Source organism: Castanea sativa, chromosome 1, assembly GCF_040712315.1.
Source record: "Castanea sativa cultivar Marrone di Chiusa Pesio chromosome 1, ASM4071231v1".
In the NCBI taxonomy this organism is placed as follows: Eukaryota; Viridiplantae; Streptophyta; class Magnoliopsida; order Fagales; family Fagaceae; genus Castanea; species Castanea sativa.
This window is the reverse complement of record NC_134013.1, coordinates 6,880,507-6,891,302: the sequence shown is the minus strand read 5'-3', so window position 1 is coordinate 6,891,302 and position 10,796 is coordinate 6,880,507. Positions and strand designations below refer to the sequence as shown.

At 33.3% G+C, this 10,796-nt stretch overlaps 1 long non-coding RNA gene across 3 annotated transcripts; it reads right to left on the bottom strand.

The window, feature by feature from the left end:
• Positions 1-7,933: 7,933 nt before the first annotated feature.
• On the bottom strand, positions 7,934-10,569 carry LOC142609016 (uncharacterized). 3 transcript variants are annotated; one of them, XR_012839563.1, is made up of 4 exons: positions 10,385-10,569; positions 9,268-9,731; positions 9,079-9,158; positions 7,934-8,299 (listed from the first exon to the last, which is right to left on the bottom strand). It is a non-coding gene; the product is annotated as an uncharacterized LOC142609016 (long non-coding RNA). The 3 variants fall into 3 exon arrangements; XR_012839562.1 differs by having other exon boundaries at positions 9,268-10,288; positions 10,385-10,552; XR_012839561.1 differs by having other exon boundaries at positions 9,268-9,739; positions 10,385-10,552.
• Positions 10,570-10,796: the final 227 nt, after the last annotated feature.

Here is a 10,796-nt window from a genome sequence, read left to right as displayed (position 1 = left end):
GTAAGTTTTTCATCACTTATAGAGTTGGAATTCCTAAGTTCATGAGAGAAAACTTACTTAAGCATCAGAGGGTTCTTGGCCAATTCACCCCAGTCGCCTTTGATTTTGTGCTTCTTTCTTTTCAGGCCTTTCAAGCAATCTCAGGCCCATTGAAGCCTGGAGCATTCAGCCTATTGATTTTTTGTGCATCATCAATATATACTTTAAAACCAAAGATGTATAACCTTATGTGCTCTTTAATTGTTCTTATGCAACATCTGCAACTTACGCTCTATTTTTTTCAATGTAAAATATTTTCAGAAAAATATTTTCCAATTTTACAGTGTTTGTTTTGTAGTAAAATATTTAGTCAAAAGTAAAATATTTTCATTCAACTAAACCAACCTAGGAAAATTTATGTGAAATATTTTACACTTAAAATTTTAGGAAAACATTTTACATTTGATCAGTACTTCACACCCCGATACTTATCACTCCCACACTTTCGCGCTAAAACTCTCTCTCTCTCATATATCTCTCCAAAAAAATCCAGCCCCTCTCAGATTTCTCTCCAAAAAACCCAGCCACCTTCAGTCCCCTCTCCCGCCAATCTCCAGCTCTAAGGTCCAACGCACCACTAGCCAGCTCTAGCTTCTGCCGGCGCCGCCCATTGCCGACAAAACCAGGTACTTTTCTACCTTTTTAGTTCAGGTTTCTCCTTTTCTTTTCGTTTTTCATCATCTCTAACCCTTCTCTGGTTTTTCTTAGGTTCGATCTGTTGTTTTATTGTTATGTATCTATGCGTGTCGTATGGTTTTTGGCTTTTGTGCTCACTTCATGTTACTGGGTTTTTGGATTTTGATTTTTAGTTAATACTATGTGCATTACTGTTTGAAATTTTCAATCTAAAAATGGATTGGTGATCAGTGGGGTTAGAGTACAACTGATTTAGACAAATGGGGGTTTTTTTTTTTTTTTTTCTGAAGCATCTATAATAGAAACATTTGCTTCCATTAATTCTTTGATTTTGTACATTTTTCTGAAAGTGAATTGGAACAGAAAAAGAAAAAGAAAAGGTCTTACCAAGATCAACAAGGTTAAAATCACATAAGTTTTTAGGATCCTTAAAAACCTTAATCATAGCATAGCCAGGGGAATAAGGGGAAGTGAAGGAACATTTGTGCTTTGTGTGTTTCTGTTATTGGAATGCTAAGAATGTGATTTATAGAAAAGTGGTTTTTCTTTTTTAATTATTAGTATGAATCACAGAAAAGTATGATTGGAGGGCTACCTTCTATTGGCATTAGTAGCTATCTGATGTGACAAGGGAATGACTTAAATAACATGGATAGTAGTTTGCTGACAGATAAATTTTATGTATTAGGAATATGTACAAAGCTGCATTTTGAGTGAATTTCTATTAACTACTGTTCAAAAAAACAGTGCGACAAGGGAAGGACCTAAATAACATGGATCGGAGTTTACTGATAGAGAAATATTGTTTATTAGGGAAATGCACAAAGCTGTATATTAATTTAAATTTTGTTGACTACTGTTAACAACCATTGGCAGAGAAATTATGGTAAAAACCTATTTGGATTGATTTACCCCAGCTTTGAAAAGGGAGAAATGGTGTCTTGGGAAAAACCACTCTCCACTTTATAGGACATGGGAGCTTCTAAAGGAGAACATTGGGTCTCAATATAGTCAATACTAAGTCTTATTTGCTGCCAAAAAAACATGGTAGCTGACAGGGTGGTTTATATGGATTATATGTTTAAGAACAAACCCGGTTGCATATATTTATGGAATGTTTCATACTTGAGTCTAATATATATTTTCTTTGTCTATGTGTGTGTGTGTCTACTTCTTTTTGCATATTTGCTTTGTGTGCCAAGCCTTTGTTTTAGTAATTGATATGGTTATTAAAATATGTAGCTGCAGCAATGGTGCGAGTGGGTGTTTTGAATGATGCTCTTAACAGCATGTACATATTTAATTTCGTATGGTATTTGGTTACTACCTCTGCTTTTTGGTTGTGTGGTTGGCTTTTTCTATTTTGTTTTAGTTTTGTGTGGCTAAACAAAAGTTAAAAGAGCCCATTATCTTGGTTTTGTTATGTAGATGGATAACCAAAAAATTCAAGTAGCATTTCTTGCCATAATTGCGTCTGTCCTTGCTGTGGGAGCTATAATATTAGAAGATATTAGGTCTAGGAGATTTATAATTAGGCAACCTCGTGTGAACCAGGATTATGAAAGAGAAGGTTTTATAAGTGATATTCTTCATCAAGGTAACGCACGTTGCAGTTTTATGATAAGAATGAGACCTGTAGCTTTCTATGAATTATGTAGAATTCTTGTTGAGAGAAACTTGGGACGTGAGACTATCTACATGCCTGTTACAAAGTAGGTGTTGATGTTTTTGCATATTATTGGCCATAATGTTAGGTTTCGAGTCGTTGTTGCCAAGTTCCATAGATCGATTGAGACAACTTATCGAAATTTTAAAATTGTCCTAAAAGCAATTTTACAGTTATATAGGCATGTTGTTAGATTACCTGACAACTCTACACCCCCAGAGATAAGGAATAGTAGAAGGTTTTATCCTTGTTTTAAGGTAAACTTTTCAAATTTGGTTTATTGTTTTTTAATTTGTTAGGTGATTTTTGAAATAACCATTACTTAATATTGGTCATCATTAGGATTGTGTGGGAGCAATTGATGGAATTCATGTTCGTGCATCTGTTCCAATTGAAATCAAAGGAAGGTTTCGTGGTTGAAAGGGGGGACAACACAAAATGTGTTAGCTGCAATTTTATTTGACTTAAGACTCACCTATATGTTAGCTGGTTGGGAAGGTAGTGCTCATGATTCTCGTATTTTAAATGATGCACTTAGTAGACCAAGGGGACTTACAATACCAGAAGGTATTATATAGATAACTAGCCTTTATGTTTGGTTTTATCCTAGAATTTTTTATAAAAAATTGATTAACAATTTGTAGGTAAATATTATCTTGGTGATGCTGGTTATGGAAATAGGCCTGGAATCTTGTCTCCTTATCGAAGTGTTCAATATCATTTGAAAGAGTTTAGTGATCATCCACCTGAAAATGCAAAAGAATTATTCAACCTTCGTCATTCTTCATTGCGAACAACCATTGAGCGAGGGTTTGGAGTTATAAAAAAACGTTTTCGTGTCTTGGATGCAGAACTATTTTGGTCTTTTAATACACAGGTGGATGTTATTTTAGCATGTGGTGTTATTCACAATCACATCTTGGGGGTTGATCCTAGTGACCCAATTATGCAAGCTAGAACATGTAAGATAGAGTCTAGTGAATGAGTCCAACCTAGCCAACGCGAAGCTATAGTGGAAAGTAGAGAATGGAATAATAAGAAGGATGAGATATGTCAAGCAATGTGGGCTGACTACATAATTAGAAGGCATGCATAAATTTATTCAGTCTAAGCTGTTTGGACTTATTTGTTGATGATGTTTGACAGCTTTCTATGATTATGTGCTGTCAACTTTAATTGGCTTTGTCTTTGGTTGCTAACAGAGCATAAGTGGATATCTTGTACAGTTTTTAAAATGTAATAATTGAATATTTTTGTAGGATACAGTTAAAATTGTTATTTGGTTCCTCAAGTTCAAGTCAACATGGCTTTGTATTGTTTTTGGATGATGAATTTTTTGTTCCATAGTTTCAGGTTTTATTTTTGTAATAATGTTTTATATTGTTATTATCATAACAGTTGTGATTCATTAGATTGTCCTTTTGGCTATAGCAATGTCCAAGAACAAGGGGAAAGAACCAGGATCTCAACTTAGGTGGACACAACCAATGTGTGACATGCTGTTTAAAATGTTGGTTGTTGAGGCTGAACAAGGCAACAAACCCTCAAACAAATATAAGCCTCAATCCCTTGACAAAGTGGCAAAAGAAATTGGTGTGAAGTTTAATGTAGAGTGTTATGCATCACATGTGCATAACCATCTTTGTACGGTTAGAAAAGAGTGGAAACTCATTCAAGACATTCGAAAAAAAAAAGTGGATTTGGTTGGGATGATAATTTGAAAATGATCACATATGACAAGCAAACTTATGATGCTGAAGTGCTGGTATGAAATTTATATAAATGAGCTTCTTTTTTGAGGATCAATAATGATTTATACAATTATTATATTAAATCATCCAATTTATTGACATTGTCATATTTCTTTGAACAGGCTCATCCTCCTCATGCGCCATATTTAAATAAAAAAAATTGAACAGTATGATGAGATGGCTATTGTTGTTGGTAAGGACATGGCAACTGGTGGCTTTTCAAAGCAATAGAGTGAACCTTCTCCATTGGTTGAAAATGAGACCCCACAGAATGACATCCAAAATCCAGAATTTGAAGGTGACTCTGATACATTGCCAAAAGATGCCCATGAAGCTTCCAATGGAACTTCATCTAAGGGAAGGAGCCATAGAAAGAGAACTTATGCAGCTATAAATGAAGATAGTCCTTTCAGTGAGATGACTGAACAACTCAAACAGATTGCAGTAGCCGTTACAACTCTGAGTCATGGCCCAGTTAATACAAATGAGCTTCATAAAATAGTGATGAATGTTGAAGGCTTTGAAGAAGACATTCTTGATGAAGCTTTTGATCATTTGGTTAATGATGAAAAGGCAGGAAGGGCCTTTATGGCTAAAAATGATAGGATGAGAAAGCTTTAGTTGGAGAAATTTTTCAACAAAACCTTATAACTTAAAGTTGTTGGATACGTTGTGTGAAACATGTTAGTGGTAACATGGTATTCTTTAGGTTATTAATAATTATGGAACAATTCCATATTTTGGAAGATTATATGTTAATGTTAGCTATATTGTCATAGTCTTTGGGTTTTGTTATTGTAAGTGTGCTTATGGATGGTTATGCAACACTGATTGACATGTTTTGGAGTTATTGTGGAATAATGTTATATTTTGGATTCATTAGGATTATGAATGTTATATTTTGTCCAGATATATTTTTGCAGGTTTTGGTGTATTGGTTTCTAAACTATTCTGCAGGTTCTTTCATTTTGTTAATTCACGGTATGCAGTTGGTTCTTTCTCCATTGGCAAGGACCAGAAAAATAGAAAGCATGGTCACTGATGTCTCAAATGCTTTATAGAATTTTTGGCTTCAATTCAGTACTGTGGACATGTTCCTTGACCCAAACAGACATTTTGCTACTAGAAGAAGGCAAAATGATGTTTTGCTCTGTTGAACTCCCTGTGTAGCTACATTGGTCATGGTTATTACAACAGGTGAACTTACTAGATATTTGCACGGGGCCAGAAACGTTGGGTGACAGCTGTGGTCTTCAATCTCTTTTGTTATATATTGATTCATCTATTTGACACGTTCATATATTGATATTTTGATATATTGAATCTTTGTTGTCATCAATGATTCATCTAGTACATTCTTTGACACATGTTCAATACCTGGATATGTAATTGAGTAAATGATGGGTGTATGAAGAATACTAGATTAGTGCCTTTGATCACTTATGTCTTGCTCTTTCTAAAATTGTAGACACCTGTGTTTTTTGAAATTCATAATTTTTGGAAAAATAATTTAGACATTGTACTTGTTTTAGCCATTGGTGATGTCTCAGTACAATTTTAAATTTTTACCAGTTTTTTTTTTTTCCATTTTACATTGTGCCAAACATCGGAAAATATTTTACACAACATTTTCATATACACAACCAAACACTGTAAAATGAAAATATTTTCCTGTAAATATTTTACATGTAAAATATTTTACATTTGCAAATATTTTACATCGAAATAAATAGAGCGTTAATCACAGTTGTGTATTTATTGTGGTGTCTAAGGTTGGAAATAGGGTGAATATACAATTAGCAAGCTATGCAAAAAAATTCAATACAAAGATTGTGGACAATTTTAAAATTTTCAGTAAACACTTGAATTGAAACTACAAATCCAGTATGAAATAGTCTTCAATCAAGGATACTACACCAGGTTTTATATTGTTTTAGGCATTTTCATTAGATCCACATGTGCAGAAGTGTCAAATGACTGTGTTCAACACGAGTATACCACCCCAACTAAAATGTCTATGTAGTTTTGTTTCATAAAATTATTATTATATTTAGACCCATCTAAAACAAAATAAACATCCCAAAAATTTTCCACAATAACAAAAATTACAAATAGAAAAACTAAAAACAATTAAGCACAATTAACCGATTTTACAAAAAACAAACAACCCAATCCATTTTTAAAAAATTATCAAAATAATTTTGTCATTGAGAGTTTAGTATATTGACCATAATGATAAGTGTGAGACTCATTTGAGTTAGCAGAGCCTCCACTAGCTAAGTCTAAGAGAGCCCTAATAGAAATGAAATGTTTTTGTTGTTGAAGACTTATCGGTGTCACAATGCACTTATCTCTCTCTCTCTCTCTCTCTCTCTCTCTCTCTCTCTCTCTCTCTCTCTCTCTCTCTCTCTCTCTCTCTCTCTCTCTGGGTTTCACAAAATTTATACAAACTTGTCATTCTAAAGCCATTTGGTATTTGTTCCTATAAAATATTGGAACGTGTAATTTGAACATAATTGGCTATTAAAAGACCAATTTGCATCTCTATACTTTGTTCAAATCAGCATGGTGATAAGTCGATTTATTTTTTGCCGAGTAACTCTGGTTTGAATCCTTCATGCTTGCAATTTTTTTTTTTTTTTGAATTTTCAATTTTCGGTCCACAAGCTGAAAAGCCCATAAGATCCTACGCCCAAGAAAAACCCTAATTCATCTCAAATCTTTTTTCCTTCAGTGTTGGTGATAACCGCCACCGATTTTCCTCTCTTTCTCTGCCATTTTTGTTCAAAGTCTCTACCATTTCTCGTTACTAAAATCTCAGTATGTCACATCCTTATTCTTTAGTTTTCCATTTGGGTTTTTTGCCGTTTGGCTTTTGTATTGCCGGTTGGGTTACAAAATTTTTTTTGATAGCGAGTCGAGTTGGGTTTGGGTCATAAAATTTCAAACCCGTCAAGCCCAACTCAACCCACTCATAAATTTTATATATATATATATATATATATATATATAATAAATTTTTAAAAATAATTAGCTTTTCCTATACTATATAAAAGCTAATTAGTTCACACCTAAGTTGTTGTATTTTGTTGTATACTTAATGTAATTTAAAAGATGATAAGTTATCTATAAAAAAAAACTATCTAATACACACACACTTTTTTTTTTTTAATTTTTACTTTGAAATTCCCGCAAAAAAAACTTAAGGTTGTATTTGGATGACAGCATTTAGATTTGGATTTGGATTTTAAATCAATGGATTTGAAATGCCTTGATTTGAAATCCATTGATTTTAAAATTCTTGTTTGGGTCTTTTTATAAAACTTAAGATTTGAAATTCCATTGTTTGAATACCTAAATTTGAATTTGGATTTAGAATTGGATTTAAGATCATAAAACATTTTTTCCAATTATTATTTTTCTTAATCCTTCTACATTTTAGTAACATTTTTATCACCACACACCCTTAGTGTGATGACCACTCTACAAATACAAGTGTTTTTGGGATGTAGAAGGCAAGGATCGGAATTCAAGTCTTCAGAAGGGAGCTTCACACACATATACATTTAAATTAGGCTAAAGTAGAATTTTAATCTTGTATAAAAAATAAAAAATAAAACATTTTTAATAAATACACGAGGTAATGAAAAAGCCATTAATAACCCAATTGACAAGATGATGACTAAAAATTTGTCATCATAGGCAACTAATAATTTGCTATTAGTTACAACTTGGACTTGCAAAATACGAATTTATCATATAACTAAAATAATTCTTATTGTTCCATCATAATCATTATCAATGGAGAGGACAATCAGAATCAATCTAGGTATTATGGACATTTGACTCCAAAATTTATAACGGACTTTCATGTACTACAAATAAGTCTTTTGTTGTAAAGTATCTACAGAAAGAAGCCAGACTACAAAGAAATCAATTATAAGTATCTTGACTACTACTTACTTTGCTACTTGCTCATCGCAAGAAGGAAAAAAATTCATTTACAAAGGAAATCCACTACAATGTATTTCCTTCACATCTATATTTGAATACCATCATCAAAATAATTGAAAACGAGACAATCAAAAGCGGCTTGCAATGGGTCTTCATGTCTAGATCATTCATCCCTAAGTTTTCAACAGGGCAACTTCTAACTTGTAGGAATTTCTTATTGTCCCTTCTGCAACTCAAGTGGTAAATGAAATATCTGCATTTACATGGTATAACTATCAACACTTAGAAAAATGAGATGTTCATAAGAGCACATTTCTTTGCATAGAGCCTCATCTATTTATTTATATAATTGAAATGATTCAACAACTTTGGCTCATTTAGCTCAACCTGAAAATATCAGTAAGTTCCACATCATATAAATAAGTTAAAAATAAATTCAAATAAACAACGGCATGCTAAAAAATAAGAATATGATGAACCTCTATGAGGTTTCTTATCATTTGAAAGTTGAGTAATAATGCAAATGACTGTTGCTGCAATTGAAATTGGGCATCTTCTGAAATTAGGGGAAAAAAAAATATTCATTAATATAAAAAATTGCCAACAAAAGAAAAATATCAACAAATTTATTTTCAAAACACATGAAAATCTTAGTCTCACTCACAAGTCAAAACACCATATTATCTCGCATTTGTAAGTTACTATAAATTGTAGTCTCCAAATTATACAATCATTTTCAAGTATTTGTGCAACTTGCTTCATCTGAGTTGGAGTCAGTTACTCTAAAATCCAACATTGACATAATACTCCAAAAACAGGGCTTATATTCATCTTATATAATTAAATATTAGATCAATATGCCTTGCATTAGATTTTTGGAGGGAAAAAAAAAAACAATAAACGGACCCCCTAAGCAAAATGCAGATGAGTGGGGTAAATGGAGAACCAATAGCAAGATCATAATTAAGGAAATACTTAAACCACAACTGAAGAATGAAGAATTAAAAGGAAGTGAAATTACTTGGAACTTACATAAGATCCGTAAGGCATGTGCGATTCTGCCCCATTAACAACTACTTCACTGCACATTTTGGTTGAGCGGTGCAATCTTCCTAGATTAAAGAGAGAACAACATTTAAGCTTCAAGCATCCACAGGACCAAGAAAAATACATAATTCAAATGCTCCAAATGAAATGACAATAGATACCATGCTTAAATACCTGCAACAGACCTTAGTAAAGTGGCCTTTTCCCTAATCTAGCAGGACCCATGATTACTGTCATAGTTCTAGGCAATGCATAACCATTCGAACTCTTCACAACTTTGTCAGAGTACTTCCTTTTACCCTTTATTGTGACAGTCAAGTCTTTCCAAACAACTGAAGCCCCTGTAATTTTCCTTGCTACAACTACACCCTCTGGCAGTGGTGGAAATGGCAAGGACCCATTATTGAGCTTCGAGAGAGATGAGGAGGCTGGGTGATCGCAATGTTAATAGTGTCACTGTCACCTCCTTCCTCCACCCTCACATCAACATCTGTATCCTCCCATTCTGGTGAATCCTTAAATGAGATGGGTTGTCTCAGTGAACCAGGTTTATGCAAATAGAAAAAATTACTTAAGGGCACCCTCCTTGCTGGACTACTTGTTGAAGATGATGAAGACCTATAATTATCGGACTGAGACTGTATTTCTTGCAAATGGGTCACACACGAGAAGCTTCATTTAGCAACAAGTGAAAATAAAACATATTGCAAAGATGAAAAGCTAATCAAAGGGGAGAGGAAAAAGTACTTTTGCTGCATTACAGAAATCCCAATCCCATTCTTTAACCATCGAATCATATAGAGTTAAGAGAGAGTAGTTCATCACCAATAAACCAGATAGCAAAGAATCAAAGCTAGGAGTGAGATACATCCAAACACTTTAGATACTTCCCAAAATTGATGTCTACAATAAGAACTCTCCATGAAATTATTTTAAGTATTCTAGAATCTTCAACATATCGAAGTACCTAGCAATAGCCAAACAAATATCCAAGCCTATAATGCAAAATAATAGGCAAACGAAACTCAAGCATTCCCCTGGCAAATCTTAAACTCTCATGAGCAATAGTAAATATATCCCTAATCGGCATATTTGCCTGTATCTAAAAAGTAGTGGCTTCAATGGGTTATTGTAGTACAATAATAAATCACTTGACAGATTAAAGAATCATTTTGAACCAATCAAGGCTATTTCTCTGAAAAAAAAAAAAAAAAAAACCACTAAGAACACAAGCAAATCATTAAACAAAATACAGATAATTTGGAAATAAGGGTTTTGTTTTGATCCTTACCTTCACTGGTGACTGGTGAGTAAATCGGGATGCAGAAAGAAGATAATTGGACACAAAGCACGCACGCAAGAAAGAAGTAACAAATATAATCAGATCAAAACAATCAATCCTCTTTAGCTAGTCTTGTAACCGATTGGTTCGTTCCCCTAGAATTCAGAGAACGCGAAAGAAGACAATCTAATTCTTTGTTTTTTTGTTTTCTTTTTTGATTTTATACGGTAACTTGCTCTACCGGTAATTGGTATTCCACTCTACTTAAATATACGGTTTGGATTGAAAGCATTAGAATAGACGGTCAAGATATCAGTGGTCACCGTACCCACTAAAAAAATAGAGGGTACTGTAGAACAAGTCTTGAAACTCTTGTAGTCTTGTGTGTTAACTTCTAAGTGGCTCTCTAGTCAAGAAACGT